Source organism: Buteo buteo, unplaced genomic scaffold, assembly GCF_964188355.1.
Source record: "Buteo buteo unplaced genomic scaffold, bButBut1.hap1.1 HAP1_SCAFFOLD_110, whole genome shotgun sequence".
Lineage (NCBI taxonomy): Eukaryota > Metazoa > Chordata > Aves > Accipitriformes > Accipitridae > Buteo > Buteo buteo.
The window spans coordinates 144,622-167,083 of NW_027439274.1; the positions used below are offsets into that span (position 1 = coordinate 144,622).

Genomic DNA, 22,462 nt, shown 5'->3' on the forward strand with positions numbered 1-22,462 from the left:
GAATAAGGAATATGGGGATTTAAGTGTAGAAAAGAATCCGTGTTTTAAGGTGCTGTGTTATGTTCAGGTGATAAGTGTATGGAAAACTACTTTCCAACTGATGAGCTATGAAAGTCTGTATCGCTTGTCATGCGGAAACATCAACGGTACATTTTCTGGAAGAGTTTGAGAGTGAAGGTAGTTAAGAACTTAGTATTCCTTAGAGTTCAAAATAAACACACAAGAAGTGAACAAGACACAAACGATGCCTGAAATCTACTAGAAGACAATTGGCAATAAATAATGAGGTACAAAATCAAGAGCAAGGACTAATGGAACCTCACACCTCTTACTGCAGCGCTAATTGAAATACGCTTTTTCTCGGATTGCATCTTACTACAGACTCGCATTTCTGAGTAGACTTGAACTCGGTGTATTGTTTTTTTTCCTGTTATTGACCTTACCAATACCCCTGTGTCGCTTTTTGTTGGTGATCTCATAGGCATTAGAAAAGTAAAAGGATTCTCCTTTTGCTCTGCTGTGAGATCAAAAACTGTCCCGAGTGCCATTTTTTGAAGGAAAAGAGCTACAGGAGCTGTCTAGGAGATTACTTGCGGCATACTGATGAAACTTCTGTCAATCTCAAAAAGCAAATCTCAGTTATGGCTGACATGAGTCTGTTTTTGCATTTTTTTCTTTATTTACAGTGAAGAATGCGAGACCTATCAGCTCAGGTAACGAGCAGTCTGCTGCAGTTTCCAGAGGTGACTACTGAGGCACTTGGGGAAGATGAGAAACCCCTAGGTTCTGTGCTGAGCGGGAAGTTTTCTGGAGGTGAGCGTTCTCCTTTAAATTTGGTCTCGGTCTGAAGTTCTTATTGCCTGGAGGTTACCTGAAGCACAGGGTCACAGTATTGACTGTGTCAGGCTGGTGCTGTTGTTAAGATGCATCAGGTTTCGAGAGAACAGGAAGGAAGTTTTAACTATTAAAAATGCTAATATTAAAACCTTAAAACTAGTATAGTTAAACTTTGAAATTACAGCAACCTTCACCAGTCTTGTGCTATTAAAATAATTTAGTTAAGCATGCTGAGTCAGCGGGCCTTCCTCAATGTTGTGGTCACTCAATTTTTAATTAAATAAAAGGCAGTTTTCAAAAAAGTGATAGTGTTGTTTTGGGCCCTATTTATTTGTACCAGCTCAAGCTCTATGACCATCATAACACCACATGCGGAACTAGTTCTTCTACAACGTTACAGAGGCACCCCCCTCCCGCCCCGCCCCGCCCCCCCCCCCCCCCCCGCTTTTTCTTTTCCTAGTCTGAATACAAACAGCAAAGGAAGAGGATAACACTGTTAAGCGCTGCAGCCATATTTCCAACGTATTTAACAGGGTGCAGATGAGTACCCAGGGAGAGCTGCTGAAAGTGGCTAAGCAGATTAGGTAGTTGACTTTCTAGGTGATCCGCAAGTAGAGCTAGCTGGGTGCCTACCTGGTTGTCTAGGCTCTGTTAGACCAGGTGGAATCCATCTACCTGACTGAAAGTGCAGTAATTGAGTTAATACTTCCTCCGAGTTTGTTCAGTGAAACAAAATGTGTTAAATTCTTTCTGTCGTCAGCCCGTGTAAAAGATCAGATGTACTCATGCAGTGCCCATTTGACGATAATTTCTTGCTGCCGTCCAAATCCCTGCCCCAAGTAGGCGTGTGTCAAGTAAAATTAATAAACTAGAAATGAATTGGTTTAGATTTGTTATCTTTGAAGTGTGCTTTAAGTCTCGTATTCCCGTATGTATTTAGACGATTTCTAGCCAAAACAAGCCGAATATGGGATGAAGTCTCTAGATCAATATGTTGTCATCTTCATCCCAAGCAGTCCAAATCCTTCAGTGCGGGAATGACAAGTAGAAATGCAAAATAATAAGGTTGTTAATATTAAGAGGTAGTGCTGGAGGATCTCCATGGGTGATTTTGAATAATTGACCACAACTAGGGAAGTCGGTCTTCCCTTTTGGGTACTTTTAGTGAAGGAAAGGGGCAGTGGCTGTGATTTTTCAGTTGTTTTCAGTCTTGTATTGGAAATTTGCTTTAGTCAGCTTTCTTTTCTCTTACAGGGAGAAATGGCTTGGCATGGCTGGCGTGTGGTCCTCAACTGGAGGTAGTGAGCTCTGTGACGGGAGAGCGGCGCTCTGCTTACCGTTTCCGTGGAGTAAAGAAACAGCCTCCCACCATTCGTGTGGTAAAGGATTTTTCCTGGCAGAAGAGAACGGGACTGCTGGTTGGGTTGGAAGAAGCAGAGGGAAGTGTTCTCTGTCTGTACGACCTTGGAATATCGAGAGTGGTTAAAGCAGTTGTTCTCCCAGGAAGGGTACGTACACTTTAATCGGAGGAACGAAGCTTTTGCGTTGTCAGGTGCTGCGTAATCCTGTTTCAGGAGAAGCTTTGGAGCGTCTCTTTGTAGGCGGTATTTTTTCTATCTTGCATTAGTGCAGACTGCCACTTCAGAGTATCCAGTCAAGAGAGCCTTGGTGCAAACTCTTGGGCTTAACGGTACCATTATCTTTTGAGCTTACTGATTGTAAAACAAGTTTTCTGGGTTTATGGTAGAGCACATAGTTACCTAATTCTCCACTGCCACAAAAAGGCATTGAGAACTATCTTTTATTGGCCAGAGTGAAAAAGGAAAAAAACCCCCGCTGTTCCCAGTGTCTGTAACATACATTTCCGAAATGCTTGATTTCTATGTATGTTAGAAATACTGTCTTTAAAATATCTGAAACTTCCATAGTTGTGCTGTAAATGACTTAGACACATTCCCCTGAATCTCAGACTAGCAAGCGGGTGGCTTTAGAGCAGAACAGATTTTTATGTTGACTTAGGATAGGAAAGAAGAGCCGTTAGGGAGTTACCTGACGGATTGTTGAACGATTGACTTTCAACCTGCAGTCCTTGAATCGCTGCTTATTGAATATTGTGTTTGTGTAGATGGGAGAGGCTGGTGGAATGTTACTCATTTTTTTCTGTCTTCTGTAACCCAGGAAGTCCAATGATGTAATGTCCCCTAGTCTCATTATCTTAATGTAAACAAGAATCAGTGCAAGTTAATAGAACATCAAGATTGACTATATTGGTTTTTTCTTGATATAACTGGAAACAATGCTTTGCTTTTAAGTCTTATGGTCCTCTGCATTTACTTTCTTGTTTCTGATGTGCTAATTCCGGCTTCACTTTTGAATGATTTCTGTTCAGCTTGTCAAACAGCTTAAATGCTAGCTTGCAGTTTTCCTGTAGGTAACTGCTATAGAACCCATAACTAATCACGGAGGACCCAGCGTGAGCACTCGGCACCTACATCAGAGTCTGCGATGGCTCTTTGGAGTGGCAGCAGTGGCTACAGATGTTGGTCATCTACTTCTGGTGGACCTTTGTTTGGATGATTTCTCTTGCAGTCAGAATGAAATACAAGCATCGGGTAAGCCTGCAGTTTTTAAACTTGAATTTGAGAGTAGGAAAACTTGTGTATAAACAACATGCATCCCACTTGGAAGACACTAGTGTGCAGGCATTTCTGACTGCTGGTTACAGATGGCGGTTTGCCTTGGTATAGTCCCGACCTGATTAAAAATGGGAGTGGCTTAATACTCCTTCTAATGTTATAAATGCCCCCCTGCCACCAAGATCCGTACGTCACTATGATGCTTGCCAGTGAGGTGTAGGAATTTTACCACGTGAGTCAGTGCAGCTGCCTGAGAGGAAGTTGTGTCAGAGGCGCCCTATTTCTTGGGAATGTTCTTCTGCTTCTGTGGGTTGACTTGGGGCAAATTTTAGGCTTGCTTGTTAAAATGAATCCGACTTGTCAAAAATCGTGCATTTGGATGACTGAAATCTCTAATTTGCATATTTGGGTTGCATACGCTGTTTTGGCTATTACAAGAGTGGCTTCAGGAGTTGGTGTCGCTTCAGCCAGCTTCATCGTGAGGCCCAAACGTGTGATTTATAGAGCCCAGGAAGAATTTGTCTACGAAGGTTACGCTTTTACCTGGTTTTAAAATACGAGTGAGAATACCTGTCCGATCAGAGAGTTCTTCTGTTCTTTGGAAACATACAAAAGAAAGCGTTGCATAAATGGGTATTTTGCCCCGGACGGTAGAATTGGATGAGACGTGTTGTCACGTCAGTGTTCAACATGCAGCCTAAATGGCCTGACACATTAACTCATGGCGTGGTTTTGTGTGTGTAGGTCTAGAAGTTGTCACTAGAATTCCTGCTGAAGTTCCACAAAGAAGAGAAGCTGTGACCAGAGAAGGGAGACATCTCTGCTTTCAACTACAAAATCCTTCAGGAACAGCAATATCAACCCTGTACTACATAAGCAGAAGCAATCAGCTTGTTGTGGGTTTTTCAGATGGCTGCCTGTCACTGTGGAATATGAAAACTTTGAAGAGGGAGTAAGTAGGCCTTTACAGCTGGCCATGCCCGGAGGTGCAGGGGTCTCAATTGTTTGCTTACGGAAGCATGTTCATGAAAGAGAACATTTTAGGGAGTGAAATTTTGGGTATAATCTTGGGATGTTTAGAAATCCTCTTCTGAAATAACTATTAAAAGTCATACATGGATTAAGTAGACCGCCTTCTCCCCAGTGGACTAGGATTGTTTTCCTTCTTGTGCCTGTGGCTCGAGGGATTGTGGAAAGCATGCTTCTTGGGGTTACGTCAAGCAGTGTAGGATGCGATGGAGCTCATTTTTCTAAGACGCTTTGTCCGATCAGTAGTGTTCAGTGAAGCCAGGAAACGTATGTGTTTTGATGAACCAGATTTTAGGAATGATTTTTCAGAACCAGCTACTGCAATTAGGGCATACATTGAGAAGCTTACGTATGTTAATAATGTGGGTTTGGGGATAATATTCTTTAAAGCGTCCAGGATGAAACTAGTGAGACACGAAAAATCAATAGCTGATCTGTGCCTGAAAAGATATTCTTTCCTACATGTCAGCCTTGTCCAAAATAGGGGACTGACCCATTCCAAGGCAACGTTGCGTGTGAATGAAAATTTGCTTGGAACACTTGGAGATGAGGATAAGGGGCATGTAAATCTATAAGCAATAGAAAAATTAAGAGACGATTTTATATCTGCCAAAGGGCAATCACACGTGAAATATGTGACCAAATTCAGATAGGGATTGGCTTAAGCAAACCTGCAGTGACTCACCAGAAACTGTTGGATGCATAAATAGACAGTGGAGGACTAACTGGGTGGCAAGAATAGATTGTGAAGGTACACGTAAGGTTCAGAAGTCTGGAGGAAAAATGCTTTACGTAGCATCCGAGTAAAGAAATGAGAAAGTACTTGTGTTTGGCCCTGTCTTAAATTTGTTCAGAAGATAGGCTGCATTTTAAGTTCAATATTGAAGTCGGCTGGAACAGGAGGAACAATCTTTTGCCTGGCAGCTGAAGTAATCATTTATGTTCTTCCTCCCTAGGCAGAGGAGGATATAAACCCAGGTTATTGCATTTGATGGACAGTAATTTCCTCAGCTCTTGACTGTTGCATAAAAAGTAGTCGCTTCCCTGACTCACTTGTCTGAGATGGAAGTGTGACCTTCTGTACTTTGGGGATAAGCACGGAAGGATAAGCTTTTTTCTCAGAAGATGCTTCTACCCTTCTACAAACAGTTAGGGCTCATTGTAGGCTCACAGGTTTTTATTTTTCTCTCTTTTCCCCTTTTCCTTTTTTTTTTTCATTTTTTCTTTCTTTTTTTTTTTTTTTTTTTTCCCAACCATGTAGGCACCACTCTCAGCTTGAAGGAGGAAGGATTCCTGTCTATGCTGTTACTTTTCAGGAGCCTGAGAATGATCCTCGCAATTGTTGCTACTTGTGGGCTGTTCAGTCTACACAAGAAAGGTGAATAAAAAGTTACTATAAGCCACTGAATGCATTTAAATTTTTTTGTATCTTTGTTCACATACCGTTGATACATGTATATTTGTTTTGTTTATGTAGCTGTGCAGGAGATTCTCTCAGGTGTGGAAGGTGTTAAGCTTACACTGCAATTTTTACAGGATTTAACAGATGTGAAGAGGGACCTACTAGTGCCTACCTTCTGAAAGAAGGCAAAGCAACAGTGGCTGTATCTTTGTGCTTGCATTCTTACACGATTTCCTTTGTTTCTTGAGGACTGCTTCACGATTTGTTTGGTACTTGCACCATGGTATGAAAATACCATTCAAAGTAGTTGGGGCTGCAGATCTCGAGCGCTAAACGTGCCAATATGACAGCCGGCTGCCCCTAAAGGAGGGAGGTGACAGTATTGCGGATTACCTTGTGCCAACTTGCGCGGTCTTTGGAGCCTTTGTGAGCCAGGCCAGCTCACCTGGCAGAGACCGATCCCTGTTGAGCAGCAAAGTCAATGGTTTCCTGCTGGGCTAATGACCCGAATCAGTATGTGGAAGGGTGCAGCGTGTGTATGCAAGAGAGGGGCTGGAACTTTGGTGGGAAGGGAAGGGAAGGGGAGAAAGATCTCTCTCTTTCAGCATCAGCAAGCTATTTAATCAGCTCAGCCGTTCACAGTGTGGCAGTCTTTTTAAGTTTGACTTTAAAGCAACAATTTGTAGTCCGTACAACATATTAAAGCTTTCAAATTGTATGGTTAGCATTTGCCCCTGAAGCTGTTAGTGTCCAAATGTCCTCCTTTGCACGTGACCAGTTATCTGATGGTTTGGGAAGTGGTGTTTTTCTTTTCAGCAAGAAAACATCAGTCTAGATCTAATAAAATGATAACAAGGCCTCTAAAGCAGCTTTGTAATCAAATGTCCTAATTTCTACCTTTTTCAGTGAAGGTGACGTCGTGAGTTTACATCTGTTGCAGTTAGCATTTGGTGACAGAAAACGCTTGGCCCCAGGACAAGTCATGTATGAGGTAAGGCGTGCACGTATGTGAAAAGATGAAAATAGTGATTTTGTCTATGTGAGTATCAGTGAAGTTGTCAGGGGTGATTTTTACCATCAAAATTCAGAGGTGACTGAAACCCCAATCTTTTGCTGAGTCTTCTTGGGCATGTTTTATGCTGCTGCATCTCTTGTAGTGCTCTAAGCACTTTGGCAGGTCGACAGGAGAAAGATGCTTTAATCGTTCTCCAGTTTCACTTTTGAACTTCTGCTTTGCTTTATCCTCTTTTAAAAGTTATTTGTAGCTACAGTCTTAGCAGTGGCAAAGACCTTGTACTGTGTGCTGCTTTGGAAGAAAACCCAGTCGTCGATATCCATTCCTCGCGTGGCTACTTTGTTCTGTCTCAACGCTTTAATGTTAAAATGGGGGACCTTTTACTATTTGGCAATGCTTTGCCTTGGTCATCTTCTTTTCCTGAAAAAGGTGTGACGAGTGTCAGATTTCACCTCAGAGGGTTGAAATGTTTCAGCAGCTTTGAAAAATGGGTCTGCTAAAATTTCCGGTTTTAAAAAAAAGCACACAAAGTGATTAAATAATGTGGTTTGCGTTTGTGACCTGAGAAAGCTGTGGTGTCGCTAGTGTGAGACTTTTAACCCTCTACAGACAGTGCAACCAGTAATACATTCACAGGCTTCTAAGAGGTGTCAGGCACCAGTCTCTGCCTTTGAGATATTTTACTCCCCTGCTGTTCCTGCGTTCCTGTGATGAGCGTTGTGCAAGGTTGAAACAGGAACCAATCTCACAAGGTAGTTGAAGAGAGAACAAAACAGCTGGACCTCTGGGGGGAAAAGTCAGGTTCTTCAGCTAGCTTCCAGATGAGCCACTTACACATGTAGCTTCATACCAAGACTTGCTAACACCTCCTGCCAAAAAAACCCCCCAACAACTCCCACCCCCCGGAAACAAACCCAGAAGAAGCATTAGTACAGGATCTGTGTTCTACAGAGGACACTTGGAGTGTCGGAATACTTCCCTGTAGCCACAGATTGGTCAGTACTACATGACTGTCTGCCTGCGTGACTGGCTGAGTCAAGTTTCTTGTCCGTCTTCCGTGGCAGAAAATTGAAGAGTTGTTCCCAATTGCCAGGCCAAATTGGAGGAAAGGAGGAGGAATCTACTGTTGACCCTTGTTCGTTGAAGAGAGTTCACAGAAGCTTGAAAGAAAGCTTGAAATCTAGTGCATCCGGCCATGGTCATGGAGCGCACCTTGACATTTGTCCTGCATGATGCTTGCAGGTGGATAGAGTATGCAGCCCCCACGTCCACATCAGAGTCTGACGAGTGCATCTCATTTGAAAACTGTCTTCAGATTTTACGGGTCAATAAAGTCATTATTTAACATCTTCCACACAGTGGAGTTCCTTAACTTAGATTTGCTTGCCCCAGTGGAGAATTTAAAATACGCTGTTTTGCTTCAGAAGTTGTCTTCGGCAGGAATTGTTTGATATCTTTTTTCCCTTCCCCTCAGCCCTAACTTTGGGGGGGGACTGGCTCTTCACAGATGAATAAAAGTTGAAATTTCTAGCGGTTAAAATTCATCTCTAAGAGGTTGATGGAGTTGTAGTACTTTATCTGACAAAAGGGTCTTTTGGCACGGTGGACCTGTTCAGGACATCTTTTATTATAAACTGTGTTTGGTGATTATTCCTTCTGTAATAAAAATGGGATTCTTTGCTTACGCTTCGCGCTAGTTTTTCAAAGAGATGGTTTAGATTTTCCTGTCTACTCTGCACATGTCTGTTATTTCCAAAGTTACTTGATAAAGTAGAATGAACTGTGCATACTGCAGAGCAAATTTTAGCGAGGGAAATGCTAAATTCTGAAAATGTGCAAAGCCCGTTACTATTTGACGCTTCATTCTCTTGCATGTCAGATGTAGTTTCTATTTGCCATCAGAAATAAGCTCATGGGAAATATACGGTACAATATGCATATTATATTATACATATATACATTCTTTCACATTTAGCTATAATGTATGTTTTTATCTCAAAATGACCTTTTCTCTCTCCTTTTATTTTTTCCCCAGGGTCTGGAATACTGTGTCGAAAGATACAGCTTAGGTCTCACAGGTGGAGTCTTTCCCTTGAGCGGGCAGGCCAGCGATATTAAATTACTTAGCTGTCAGACTGTAGAAAAACTTCCCAAATGTGTCGACGGAGAGGATAGCGTTAATGCAGGTTTGTTCTAATGTCCCTGTTTGGTTATTCTAAAATAAGTAGTTTTGGAATCTAAGCAATGAATGCTGTTCTGTACCCCAGTCTGTGAGTCTTGAATACCTTTACAGACTAGCTTGTTGGGCTTATTTAAAAAAAATAAATGGGTGCTTAAGTTATATGGGACTTCTTTAAAGGAAAAAATAAGTTGTGTTTTATGCTTGCTGACATGCTATAGCGATGTATGGTGGGGTCACCTGCATGAAGCTTGTCAGTCGTTCTATTCCTCCAGCTGTCGTCTTTGAACAGTAAGATGATGCTCCCCATTGCTTAGGAGTGTTACCTGAATTTTTCTTTCCCTGTTCCAACCTATGTCTGCATCTGCATCCAGCTGGTGGCCGGTCACAAGTGGTGTTCCCCAGGGCTCGGTATTGGGGCCAGTTCTGTTTAATATCTCTGTCAATGATCCGGACGAGGGGATTGAGTGCACCCTCAGTAAGTTTGCAGATGACACCAAGTTGGGTGGGAGTGTTGATCTGCTTGAGGGTCTACAGAGGCTCTGTGGAGGGATCTGGACAGGCTGGCTCAATGGGCCAAGGCCAACTGTATGAAGTTCATCAAGGCTAAATGCCAGGTCCTGCTCTTGGGTCACAAGAACCCCATGCAACACTACAGGCTTGGGAAAGAGTGGCTGGAAAGCTGCCTGGCTTTGGGCCCCTCGCTACAAGAAAGACATTGAGGTGCTGGAGCGCATCCAAAGAAGGGCAACAGAGCTGGTGAAGGGTCTGGAGAACAAGTCTTACGGGGGTGGCTGAGGGAACTGGGGTTGTTTAGCCTGGAGAAAAGGAGGCTGAGGGGAGACCTTACCACTCCCCCCAAGTACCTGAAAGGAGGCTGTAGCGAGGTGTAGTGTTGGTCTCTTCTCCCAGGTAGCAAGTGATAGGACGACAGGAAATGGCCTCAAGTTGCGCCTGGGGAGGTTCAGGTTGGGTATTAGGAAAAATTTCTTCACTGACTGTGTTACAAAGCATTGGAACAGGCTGCCCGGGGTTGAGTCGCCATCCCTGGAGGTATTTAAAAGACAGGGAGATGTGGCGCTTAGGGACGTGGTTTGGTGGTGGACTTGGCAGTTGGCTTTAGGGTTGGGCTCAATGAACATAAAGGTCTTTTCCAACCTAAGCAACTCTACGATTCTGTGATCTGCCTGTCCATTTCTTCCTCTCTAAATCTAATAGGTTCCTACACCTGCAAGTTCTTAAAGCAATAGCTTTCCTTGTCCATATACACAGTTAAAACTCTTACAAAGTCTTTCATTATCTTGCAGTAATTAAATGTCCCTCTCTGGGTTTACAAATTCACTTATGTTCTGACCCTATTTTTGAGCCTGCTGCAGTGATAACTTCCATGGCCCTTTGTTTTGACTGCATTATTCACCTTCCCTCTCTTCTGACTGGCCTTTACTGATGTATGATGTTTGCAAAGAAGACACTTGCATGATCTTTCTAGGCTACTTCTGTTTATCATCTTTGACTTAGTCCTGAAGCGGCAACTTGCATCTCTTTTGTGATGCCATCCTCTATCAACAGTGTGTCAAAATCGAACAAAAACACCTTTGGATTTTCTCCACTTGTGTCACGTTTCTGAGGAGAGTGCCTCCTAAAAGCTTGTTAAAAACAAACACACACCACCACTCCACCACACCCGAAAAAAAAACCCCAAACCAAAATAAGAACAACAAACCCCCTTTCTGTCTCCTTTTTATGAAGCATGAGGCATGGAGAAATACCTGTAATTTCTCGGATGGTTTCTAATTAGCTTTCATTCAGAATCTGTTTGAGTTAAGTTCTAGGCACACATGAGCTGCTGTTGGATGTGGGTTGAGGCTAGCAAAGAAGCTGTCTTCTGAATTATGAAAATAATTGGTATCTTCAAAGGCACTTGCAGCAGCTACAAAACGGAAGCGGCACAGATGTTCACAATGAAACATAGTAAAGTGTGTGAGGATCCCTAAACGTAATGATGAATTCAGCAGAGAACAGAGAAACCTTTTGCCAAACAAACTGTCGCCTTCTTCCTTACTCTACTAGGGTAAATGATATACCACATCCTTTGCTTACATCTGGAGAATGCGTTCTCCCCAGAGAAGACAAACCATTCCACTTATTGAGAGAACTGGAGTATAACATTGTGAATGTTTTATGTTAAAATCTTTGTTCCAATTTCCCGTTTGTTGGGTTTGGGTTTTTTGTATTTATTTTGTGTGATAATTGTGTTCGTTCATTCTGAATGTGCTGGAAAGGAGCTATTCTTAAAACCTGTAATTGAGTCCGATCTGGAAATTAGTAGTGCCTGCTGAGTGATACCAGAAGAAGGGGCAGTATGACTGAAACCTGTCACAGAGATGTTTGCTATTCCGTAAATTTTTTTTGTTGTTCTCAGTGAGTGTTGTGCTTTGTGAGTGATATAACAGAATTAAGCCAAAATAGGAAGTGGTGTTTTAAACATATCAGCTATAGCGTTATTTTCTACAAACAAGAAACAATGTCTTGTCTTTTACAGTAATATCGCCTGACACCAGTGTATCAATCTTCAGCTGGCAAGTGAATACATGTGGTCAGGGAAAACCATCTGCTTACTTGGGTGTATTTGACATTAATCGCTGGTATCGTGCTCAAATGCCAGATTCACTAAGGTATATTTTTATTAAGTTGTTTTCAATATCCCTACAAATCAATCATTTGGAAGTCGGTGTTTAGCTTATGCACTTGCTTGCTTTCAGGCCAGAAGAACTCCTTCATGATTGCCCCTATTTTGCGTTGTGGTCACTGGATACTGTAATAAGCATGACTTCTCCAAACCCCATTTTGGATATTCTGGTACACGAGCGGAGTCTAAGTCAGGGAGTTCCTCTTTCTCGTCCACCACCTGAGCAGTTTTTTCATCCAAGCTCCTACAATTTTGGTAGGTATTTCACTGCTTTTGATAGTGATAAGCTTAAAGTGAGGTCAAATGCCATTTATTGGTTCTCCTGTTCATTGTTTGTCACTCAAACCCCATCTGAAACCAAAAAGCCCCAAACGCCCACAAGCCCAACCCTTGATTACGTTGTACTAACAAGGTGTTTAACACTGTGACACATATCTGACAGTCTGCTGAGTTTTGGGTTGTGGTGCTTTTGTAATGTAGCCTGTGAAGGGGTGATGGTCATCAAATGAAATGACGTTGAACTGAAGCTCAGAGCAGAGCACCTTGATAGCACTAGAGATAAAATTGCTACACGCAGTAATTATTTTCAAAAAAGTAAGTTTGGAAGTGATCTGATGAAGAAAATGGGTACTCAGTTACAGCTTTCCAGATACTGCTATTTACAAAACGTAAAGTGGTCATAAGCTAAGTGCGAGAGTATGGAAGGCTGTCAAACGTTCATTGTCTCTGCAGATGGTACGTGCTTGCTGAGCTCCGGAGTTGTTCGTATGACTTGCACCGGCTTCCAGAAGGAGGTGATCTTTTACTGTATCTTTATTGAGAATGGCAAGAGATGAACCTTTCCTATGTTTTCTATTGCACTGCTTTCAGGGTCGGAGACCATTTTATGCCCATCCTGCCCATCCACATGCATGATTGCAATGGTGTCCTGCCAGTTTTATGCAAATGGTAACATTTTAGGTCCACTCTTGGGACTGTAGAACTACCACTGTCTCCTGTTGAAGCACGCTGAGGGATTGAATGTCTAGAGCGGAATACAACGTTGCTGTAGGAGCAGGAACAAAACTGTTGTGGAAGTTGGGGAAAGCTGTTACTTCTGCATTACCCATCAGTGGAACTGCCTCCATAGTCTTGAGTTAGGGTTTTGATGCCTGATTAACTTGAAAAAGGAGGGCAGAATGGAGAAAATGAAATATTACTTAACTGTTTGAGAAGAAACGATTATTTTTTTTTTCTCCCGCACTTGGCCAAATTAAAACTTCCAAGCCACTGCACAGCTTGTGACAAATAATTCTGAATTAAATTTCAGCTCGCTAAGTGTTTCCAACATAAATCAACTTCTGCACAAACAAGCACAGAAAGGGTCTTCCAAAGCGTGATTTAAAGTTGTGTGCTAGCTTTAGCTTATATAGAATACATTTTGTGTCAGTGTTCAGGGTAAAAAAAGGTCTGTGTATTGACAGAGAAGCTAGAGAATACTTAATTAAGCATTGCAAGGGCTGACCTTTTGTTTTACAGGATATTTTTTATAAACCGTAGCGGTTAGTTTGGCTGCCGTCTTTAAGACTCTACGTAGTAGTGCTTACTGATGCAAGCTTTCTAACAATTTAAGTGAACATTTTTTTTTATTTCTCTTAGCGATTATTCAGAACCTTAGTGACTGAATAATACTGCTGTCTTAATCCGTAGTTTTTGATTAATGTTTCAGGCCTTGAAATTTTTAAAGAAATGTGGTCCTTCTATAAGTGAAACCATTCACGATAGCTACAACAGGTGTCTTGTAGCTGGCTTGCTGTCTCCAAGACGCGTTGATGTCCAGCCATCCAGTTTGAGTCAGGTGAGTGCGTATCAGGGAATCAAGGGGGAAATACATCCATCTCGTCTGAGAGGGCTGTAGAGGCTACAAGACATGATAATCTGATTTTCCTATTATTCGCAAGTTGCACTGAAATGCAGGTGTTGACTTGAGTTAGCAGAAGTTATAGTATTCTTCAATCCAAACTACCGAGTTTGAGTGGGGGCAGCACTAAGAGATCTGCGTTGAGAGACCCATCTCTTAATTCCGTGCCACAGATACGCACAAGGAAGCGTGCAGGCAGTGCTGGTCATGCGCAACATAAAGCATCTTTCCCTCACAACAACCTTCACCCCATCGGTTTCTCAAAGCATTATGTTCAGTGCAGTAGCTGACTATGGGGGTGCCTCACTCGGATGCGAGCTGTTGCAAACATCAGCTTGCTGCACTAGACGTGATCGCTTGCTTCCAAGGAATTGGGCTGTGGTAAACAATTACTCTTGTCAGCTCTGCCCGACAACTTCATCACCGCTCCCCCTCATCTTCCCTTCATCAGTAGGCTTTCCTGCAGCCTCTCAAAGCAGATCTTCACCTCTGTAGCCTCGTAGCCCAATTTACTCTGCTTAGACTGCCCCCTTGTTGCTGCAACACCTGAATCGCCTTTATCTCCTGACACCCACTATCTTCTCTCTGCTTTGTCCCACCATAGTGACTCCCCCCGCCTCGTCACAGGTTTTCCACTTGCAGTGCACCAACCTTTCTCTCTCATCTGAAGAGTTTCATGAGAGACGGAGCCTTTGTGATGAACAGCCCCTCTTCACGCAGGCAGGATCTAAGCTAAACGATTAGCTAGCTAGTCGTCACACAGTGGAGCCATTAGTAGGAAGGGGAGAGCGGTCTTCTCGCTGCCCTCATCTTCCTGTCTACTGGACTGTTCACCAGATTTGTGGAAATGCGTTAAGGCAAATAACACTTCTGCACAGTGTGGTAGCTAAAAGAAGTTTCTTGGCAAGCTGCCCTAGCCCATAGACTGCTTATTTTGCAAGCCTGGCGTAGACTCTTGCATTCAAATGGGATGTTCTGATGTCAGCTCCGGTTTGGAAATAGCTTGGGCAACCAAGACGTGTTTTAATAACCTTTGCTGAATTGTGGCCATATCATTCAGAGACTTGTTATGCATTTGAGCAGGGATTTCTTTTGAAAGTTAGTAAGACAAATTTCAGAATTAGGGTCGAGAAGCTGGGTTTGGAGTTTTGTTTGCCACCGTAAGTAGTATCTGGTGTGTTTCCTTGTCTGAAACCCATTTTCAGAAAAAGATGGACATATCATGTGTGTATTCTAATGTGTAGAAATTGCTTTGAATGTAATGATTTTGCCTAGAAGGGAAAGCTACTTTTGAATGTGTTTAAAAAAAAACACATTAAAAAAACAAACAAAGAAAAAAACAAAAAGAAAGAAGTAAAATTTTGTGAAGGGTCATTTCACCTGAAAGAAGTAATCACACCACCAGCTGAAATAAGCTGCTACTTAATAATCGCACGTCTGTGCATAGCTGTGCATTATCCTTCTCAAGGATTACCACTGCATTATAATACAGTATTTGAGCAGCCTACAATTTAAACCTATTAGAATTTAAATGTGTCACGTCTTTTTCTGTCATTTTAGAAAATGGTAAAGTTTTGGGTGTCTGAACTGCTTCATGTCTTCAGAGTCTAGGAAGCTGCTTGCCCTTAGCTTCCCCGTTTCCGTGCAAGCGTTGCACCGTTGTCTTTGCTCTGTCCCCTTCACGCATTCCTGATGGCAAACTTCTACGTGCAAAATGCGTGACGGGTATTAGCAGAGGATGTTACCGGAAATAGTTGGAACTCGGTAAACTGAGACTATACTGCAGAGGCATGCAAATAAAGGTTAGAATCAGCCTTCAGTAAGTTGAAATGTTAGAGGGAAAGTTTAACGTGTTTCTCAGACCAACAAGCAGTGCAGCCTGTGGCTAGAGTTAAGAAAAGGAATGTGGAATTAGCTGCGTGTGTACTAGTGGACTGTGTGATGTCTGAATGAGTGTACAGTTAGAAACAAACGCTTGCTGTTACTGGTTCAGATATTGAAAGCATGTAAGATTCTCAGTTTATTTTGTCGGTTACGTTTAGGAGGAGCAGTTAGAAGCGGTATTGTCAGCTGCCGTCCAGACAGGTTCTTTAGAACTTCTGACTGGATGCATTAAACATTGGGCATCTGAAGGTAATACTTCTTACGTTGTTCTTACGTTATATATTTTTCTAGTTTGCAATTGTCGATTCATTTCTTTTTTGTTTTCTTTTTTTAAAGCGCAGCCAAGTTCTGCTGCTAATTTACAGTTTGTTCTTGAGTGGACATGGAAGAAAGTGATCTATGCAAAAGATGAGTTTGACCAAATATGTGAGTACTAGTGTAGTCATTCTGCCAACACAAAATGGTTCTTTCTAATTGAGCTTATTCAGGAACGTGGCGGTATATGGTACTGCACGGGGTTCTTTAAGCGTACTTTGAAACTCTGAAATTGCTCTGAAGGCTAATGATGTAATATTTATTCTTGAAAAGGTGTTCCGCTGTTTGATGGCTCTCGCAACTTTGTTGACCCGCAGACGTTACAGTCTCTTCAGCACTGCCAGTTGCTTTGGAGCAACCTGAGCACGGTCTTAACCTGTTTTCTAACAGAAGCACAAGAGCTTACTGAAAAAGGTTTGTAATCGTATATATGAAATCTTTGGTATGTTTTACTAAGATTTGGAATTATGCTTGAGTTGTAAGTGTGGAAAGATGAGCTTCTGTTGGTTTTGATGATTGGAAGACAGCCAAATTTAGCTGGGAGAAGGGGCTGAAATCTGAGAAGTTGGGACTACCACTTAATACGCGTTGATTTCAGGGAAACAGTTGGTTGTGGAGTTCATGCAAGTGGGTAGGGGAGGCTACATTCAGCGAGAAGCTGTGTAAGCAGCTGGGTGGAGATTCCAGCAACCGGATGTGGTAGCGCTGCAAATGATTCCTTTTAATTCTTAGCTAGCAATTTATAATTGCATGCGAATGTTGTATTGCAAATTGCTAGAAAATACAAAGGAAGCACAAATGAGTAACTTGTGAAGTAAGTTACTTGAGTTTCTGTAGCTTTTTATGTTATCACTTGTCCTTGGCATATTGAGGGGAAAAGAAGACTATCCCTTTGCTACGGTAAAAATCCCCCGCTACGTGAAAAACAAATGTCTTATTCGTGAGTGTATGTAATAGTTCCGGCTTTAGGTTTTTTTTCTTTGAAGCTTTAGTGAATCTGGTTCTTTGTAGGGGTTGCTTTTTTGGTTTGGTGGTGAATGTGTTTTTTTTCTTCAAATAAGAAGGTGCCACAGAGTGAGAAATGCAAAGACCGCGATGTCTACCACGTTACTTTTATACTTTCTATTTGGGATGATGAAAGGGGGTTTGTAAAAATGAAAGGAATTGGATAACAAGAATCATCTCGTGCCTTTTTTTCAGGTTTTACAGACTTGACAAACAAGCAGGTGGTAACTGGCCTCCTTTCTTTGTATGCACGAGTGGTCATCTAGTTCTGTCGATCCAGTCTCCTTCCAGAGGGTTTAGGTAAGCATGAACTGTAATACATTTGTAACAGGGAGACTATCCAGTAAGTGATTCTGATGAACACATGCTTAGCCATGTTTTTGTAAATGTTTTGTCAGTGCTGAAGTTGTGCTGGTGAAATGGAGATTTTACTGTTTTTTTCAAATACCTAGTGTAGAATAATGCAAGCAGTTTCTTTCCTGGATGTTCCTTAGAAAGAGCAATAAGCCTCTGACTTGAAGGAGTTGCTTGTGTCCACAGCTTGCAAGACTTGGGATTTGAAACAAATTACTATTACACAACAAATCCTGGAATGCTTGTTTTTACAGCAAAGGCATTACCTGCGTGTTTGGAACTTTTTATTCATTGCCTGAGGAAAAAATACACCTCGGCAATACTTCTTTATTTGGGTGGATTATAAAGTCTATTGTCAGCCTTCATTGTCTCACAAATGCTCACATGACATGTTTAAGAAACCATTCCCTTTGAGAATTGTCCTTTCTGTAGTGAGCTTCTGCTTACAGTACGTGTTCTGAATGCTACCTCAATTGTAAACTTGAAATGGCACTTGAGAGAAGAAGGAGTTGAGTCTTGTGTCTCACCGCTCCGTTAGCAAAGGCAGAAAGAGGATTGGCTTCTTTCAAAGTGGGAGGCTTGCCTGTGCTTCTTGATGCTTAGCTCGTATGATCTTCTGTCTTTTTAGTCAAACGTTTTAGTTTCAACATGTGATATTGCTTCTTTAACTTGCTTTTACTTTATTGCCTGTAGATGATGATGCGCGTTTGGGTAGACCTTTCTACAATTACCCTCTGATTCAGAGCTACTACACTGGTCATCGACAGAAACTTGAGCGTTTATCAAGGTGAGCCTTACAGGAGAACTCGAGAACACTTCCACTGCGAAATCAGAAGTGGCAGTGAGTGAGTGGCTTTGCTATCAACAGTTGGTATTTGCTCTGCTTAATGCAGTTGCCGGCAATCCTCTCCGCTTCAGTGATGCATGCGTTCTCTTGAACACGGAGGTTACTTTCCTGTGTTACAATATTTGTGTATACCTCTGCTTAGTACCATTTGTTGGCATCATCGTTTCTTGGTAGCGTACTTAATCCAGCGGCCAATCTGTATCATTTGGTACTACTGAAAAGGTCATGTGTTCAGGAGAGGGTCAGCGATCTCCTGTTCAGCAAAGCACGGTGTTCACAGAACAGGTGTTTTGGACAGAGAAGAAAGCCAGTTTTAAACCCAAACCAAACCTCATCTCGTTTATTGACTAGCGAGCAAGGGTAATAACTGTATTGGCCTAAATCACAAGTACATTTGTGTGATTTAATGAGATAGTCAGAGTTCGATGTAGTTGGCACACCTAGCACTCTACTGGCTGTTGGATAAAAGTCACTTGCTGAACGTGAACTCTCTTTGCTGCGCTAGCTCACTAGCATATAGGTGATATGCCTTGGATTAGACGATAATAGATTTTTCTTTGGAAATTGTGCTGAAAACTAAATAAAGAGCTAAAGAAGCTTAGGCTATGGCACCGCAAACAAGAACAGGATGCTGCAAGATGAGTTAAGGTGCAAGCTGCGGTGTAGTAGCTATTGACTTTAAAGTTCATCTTACTTAGCTTACTTCTCAAGTAACTTCCATACCGGCTCAGATGTCCCTTAGAAGCATACAACCTCCAGTGTGCTCTTTCTGCTTCTTATTATGGGGAAATTAAAGGGTAGTGTCGCAGTCAGCCAAAGATTGTGATGGACTTGTGAAGAAAGCAATTTTTAAAGCTTCACCCATCCATGGTTGTAATGGTCTGTGCACAGAAACATAAATGCTGCTTAAGATGACACTAAGCTTCACCTGTATGCTCAGCTTTCTGAAAACAACTTTTTTTCAGTAGCAAAAGTGAGCTGCTGAGAACAAAATCTGAACTTTCCGCGGTGTTGTCTTCTCACAGCTGTGTATTGGGACACTCCAACGGGAGGCATTAGACTTGCGCTAAAGAATAGTCCTGGTCTTTTGATACTGTTCCGTTTCCTCTGTTAGACAGTAGGAGAGTGGTTATTTCTGGCACATAAAAAACTTTGTTCACACTTCCTTTGTACTACAAGTAAGACAGCAAAAGAGAGAACCTGAAAACGAAAAGGTCCCTTAGTAGGGGAGCTTTCCAGGATGTCTGTTTGGAACTCCTCTAATCATTCAGTATGATCTAACAAACATCTTTCACCTGACTCGGACGTTTCTTTCATGTGCGTTTCAAGTCATAATCATGCCTTTGTGTGTTTGTCACTTTCTTTGCCTCGTGGGAGCTTTTTTCTGTTTGGTTTGACTGGAGGAGATCTGTTACACTGAGAGGCTGGAATTAGTGTTTGACTCTCCAAATCCTTGCTACCTTTTGTTCCAGAGGAAAATGGGATTCTGACTGCTTGATGATTGATGGAATGGTTTCCCAGTTAGGAGACCAAGTTGAGAAGTTGTGGCGGAGAGATGAAGGAGGAACTGGGAAATACCCACCTGCTAGTTTACACGTGAGTGTTACGTTCCCTGAAAACAGCAACGAACCCCCCAAAGCCCCACCCAAAAGCCCATGATTCATGAAAGACAGGAGTTTTTAAAAAACTTTTGATTTTTCATTTTCAGGCACTGCTGGATCTCTATTTGCTAGAAGGCATTGAAGAAAGCTACAAACATGCAATTGTATCCTTTCTCGTTATTTTTACTACACCTTCAGCATACGCACATAAATGTTCTTAAATGTTTGTCACCTGCGCCTTTAATAATGTTTTTGAATTTATGCTTCCAACACAGTGCAAGTGAAAACATTTAGTTTAGAATGAAGGCGTGGACAGGAGCATTGTTTTATTTCTTTGTACCGTGGATTCTTTATGATTTTTTTTTTAATGTTTTGTTGCAAAGTCTTTTCTGACATGCGAAAACAGGTTTACTGAGAAATGTTAAAGATAAAAATCTCCGTTGGTTTTTCTCAAAACTTAGCACAGTGTTTAATTTTTTAAAGCACCCGTACCTGTAGCAAATGGCTGCTTACTAGGATGATGCAGTAATACGTGCTGCTTGAGAGCAGAAGGATTTCTAACCGGTACCTGATTTTTGCCCAATTCATCCGTCTTCCAGCCCAGATAGCAGTGCTTGCTTTTGTTCTGTTAGAAGTGCAGGCACACCGAATAAGAAAGGGAGAGAAGAGAAAAGTCATCGGGCAGAAACTTAATTTTTAAGCTGCTGAAATATACAGAATTACTTTTTGTTGTTTGCTGCCTAACCCGAGAGGGGAGCCTAGAGAGCAAGGGGTTTAAAAACGGTTGTACCCCAGAGCTGTCTTATTAGAATATGTCCCTAAAAACGGATGTCAGAAAGAGAAAATGACACTACCGATGAGTGATCCGCATACTGTTTTAAATCCAGTGTCAATCATTCAGTGCTACGTTGTCTTGTAAGGACACCTTAATTTACATTGTTCTATATACTCTGGAAATGAGGAAAAAACCAACGGTAGAATTTGTTTGCTTTAATAATTAAGCATTGGATGTTCAGGTGTTTTGAATGTCCAACTGGTAGCTCCAGTGACTAAAGAGGGAGCCTGAGTTTGTAACAACGGAAGTATTTAAGTATCTAAAGTTAACCTTTCTGAATGCCTTACAGAAATCAAAGAGTATTTCTTTGTGGCTATTTATTCAGAATGCAGTTTTGTGGTTAGGACCTGACCGTCCTCAAGTTAGAATAGCTCAAAATGGCAAGACTAATACGGCAGTATTTTCTGCTTCCTACCACTTGTATATCCTGACTTCACTGTGTTTTTCGAAACGTGATGTGATAAGTGTTTGGTCTTCCAAATTGATTAGCCTTAACTAGATACTTGATGTCAGACAATTTACTTGCTGCTAGATATCACGCGTTCCTTTCCGAATAAAACAGAGACTTCAATCGACTCCTTCCCAACTGCCTTTGCTATCCCTTGGGGACTTGTTAAGCTTGTTGAAGGTTTTTGGCTTCTAGATCACAATGATTACGAAGTAAGTACGTTACAGTTCAGTTAGACATCCCTTACAGTCCAAAGCTGTAATCTGTAAAATGATTTTAAAAAATCGGTGCTTAGCTAATAACAGGTGCTACAACATTAGAAGCCCTTTTGTCATACTGCTTCGACATCTTTAGCAATAAGTTATAATCTGAAATTCTCTTTTAGCCACTTTGACAGGAAATGGATTAAAACAAAGAAGAAATCAACTTTAATCATGCTTGATACTTGAGTTTTCAAAGCCATCCATTTAGGTTGCTTCCAGCAGACCGATGGAGCGCTTTCTCAAAGACAGTGTTTTAGGTACTTTAAATATTAAAACTATGATCATAGCAGCAAGGTTTGAGGCAGAAGACTGCAGAAGTGACTGTTCAACCTAATTCATGTTCTTTCTGATGCTGAAGGTTGTTCTTTGCCTGTCACAAAGTTAATATATCTGTTTGTCTGGGAGAATAGCTTATTATTTAGTAATGTATTTATAGAAAGTGGTGTTTGTACACAGAGATTTGGTTACTCTGGAAAAGTGTGAATTACTCCTTTTAAAACACTCGCTTTGTTCTGTATGGCTAACTGGATTATTTTTTTTGCAAATACTTGAGAATTTTTATCTACAGTAGTTAGTCATCTAAGTTTATTTGACACACGTCCACCCTTACTTAAGATACTTTTGAATGTTCTTGTGGCGTGCGTGCACGTGCATATGATAATACACCTGACCTCTAACCTCTACAGAATTCACTGGCCCTGCTCTTTCATCCAGCCACAATCAAAACTGTGTCATGGCAGCACAGGAGAATTATTCAATCCCTGATGTGCCAAGGAGAGCGTAGGCGAGCCCTCAGATACATACAGATGATGAAGCCAGCAATGTCAAGCAGCAGTGAAGTGCGGCTTTTCCTCACGGTGTTGTTGTCCAATAGGTAAAGAAACCTATCCCACCGTTTTGGCATTCCAATATTGTGAAAGGTGGAGAACAACTAATGCGAATCACCATGCCCTAAATTCCCTTTAAACTCTGAATACAGTCGTTTGGGGGCATCTTTTTGGTGATACTATTAATATTCCTTTACATCTCAAAAAATTGAATTACAGGTGCGTGGTGGAGGCTTGGGGTCTGTTGCAGCAACATGCCACCAGGTTAAACATCGAAGAGCTGTTAAAACACGTGTATGAAATCTGTCAGGAGATGGGACTAATGGAAGACTTACTGAAGCTACCTTTCACAGGCACTGAACAAGTAAGTGTGGACACGAAAAAAATCTTAATGGT

General features: G+C 41.7%; 1 pseudogene; it reads left to right on the forward strand.

Annotated features, from left to right (window-relative positions):
- The window catches only part of LOC142028034 (protein ELYS-like), a 46,385-nt pseudogene that overhangs the window by 5,888 nt on the left and 18,035 nt on the right, over positions 1 to 22,462 (forward strand).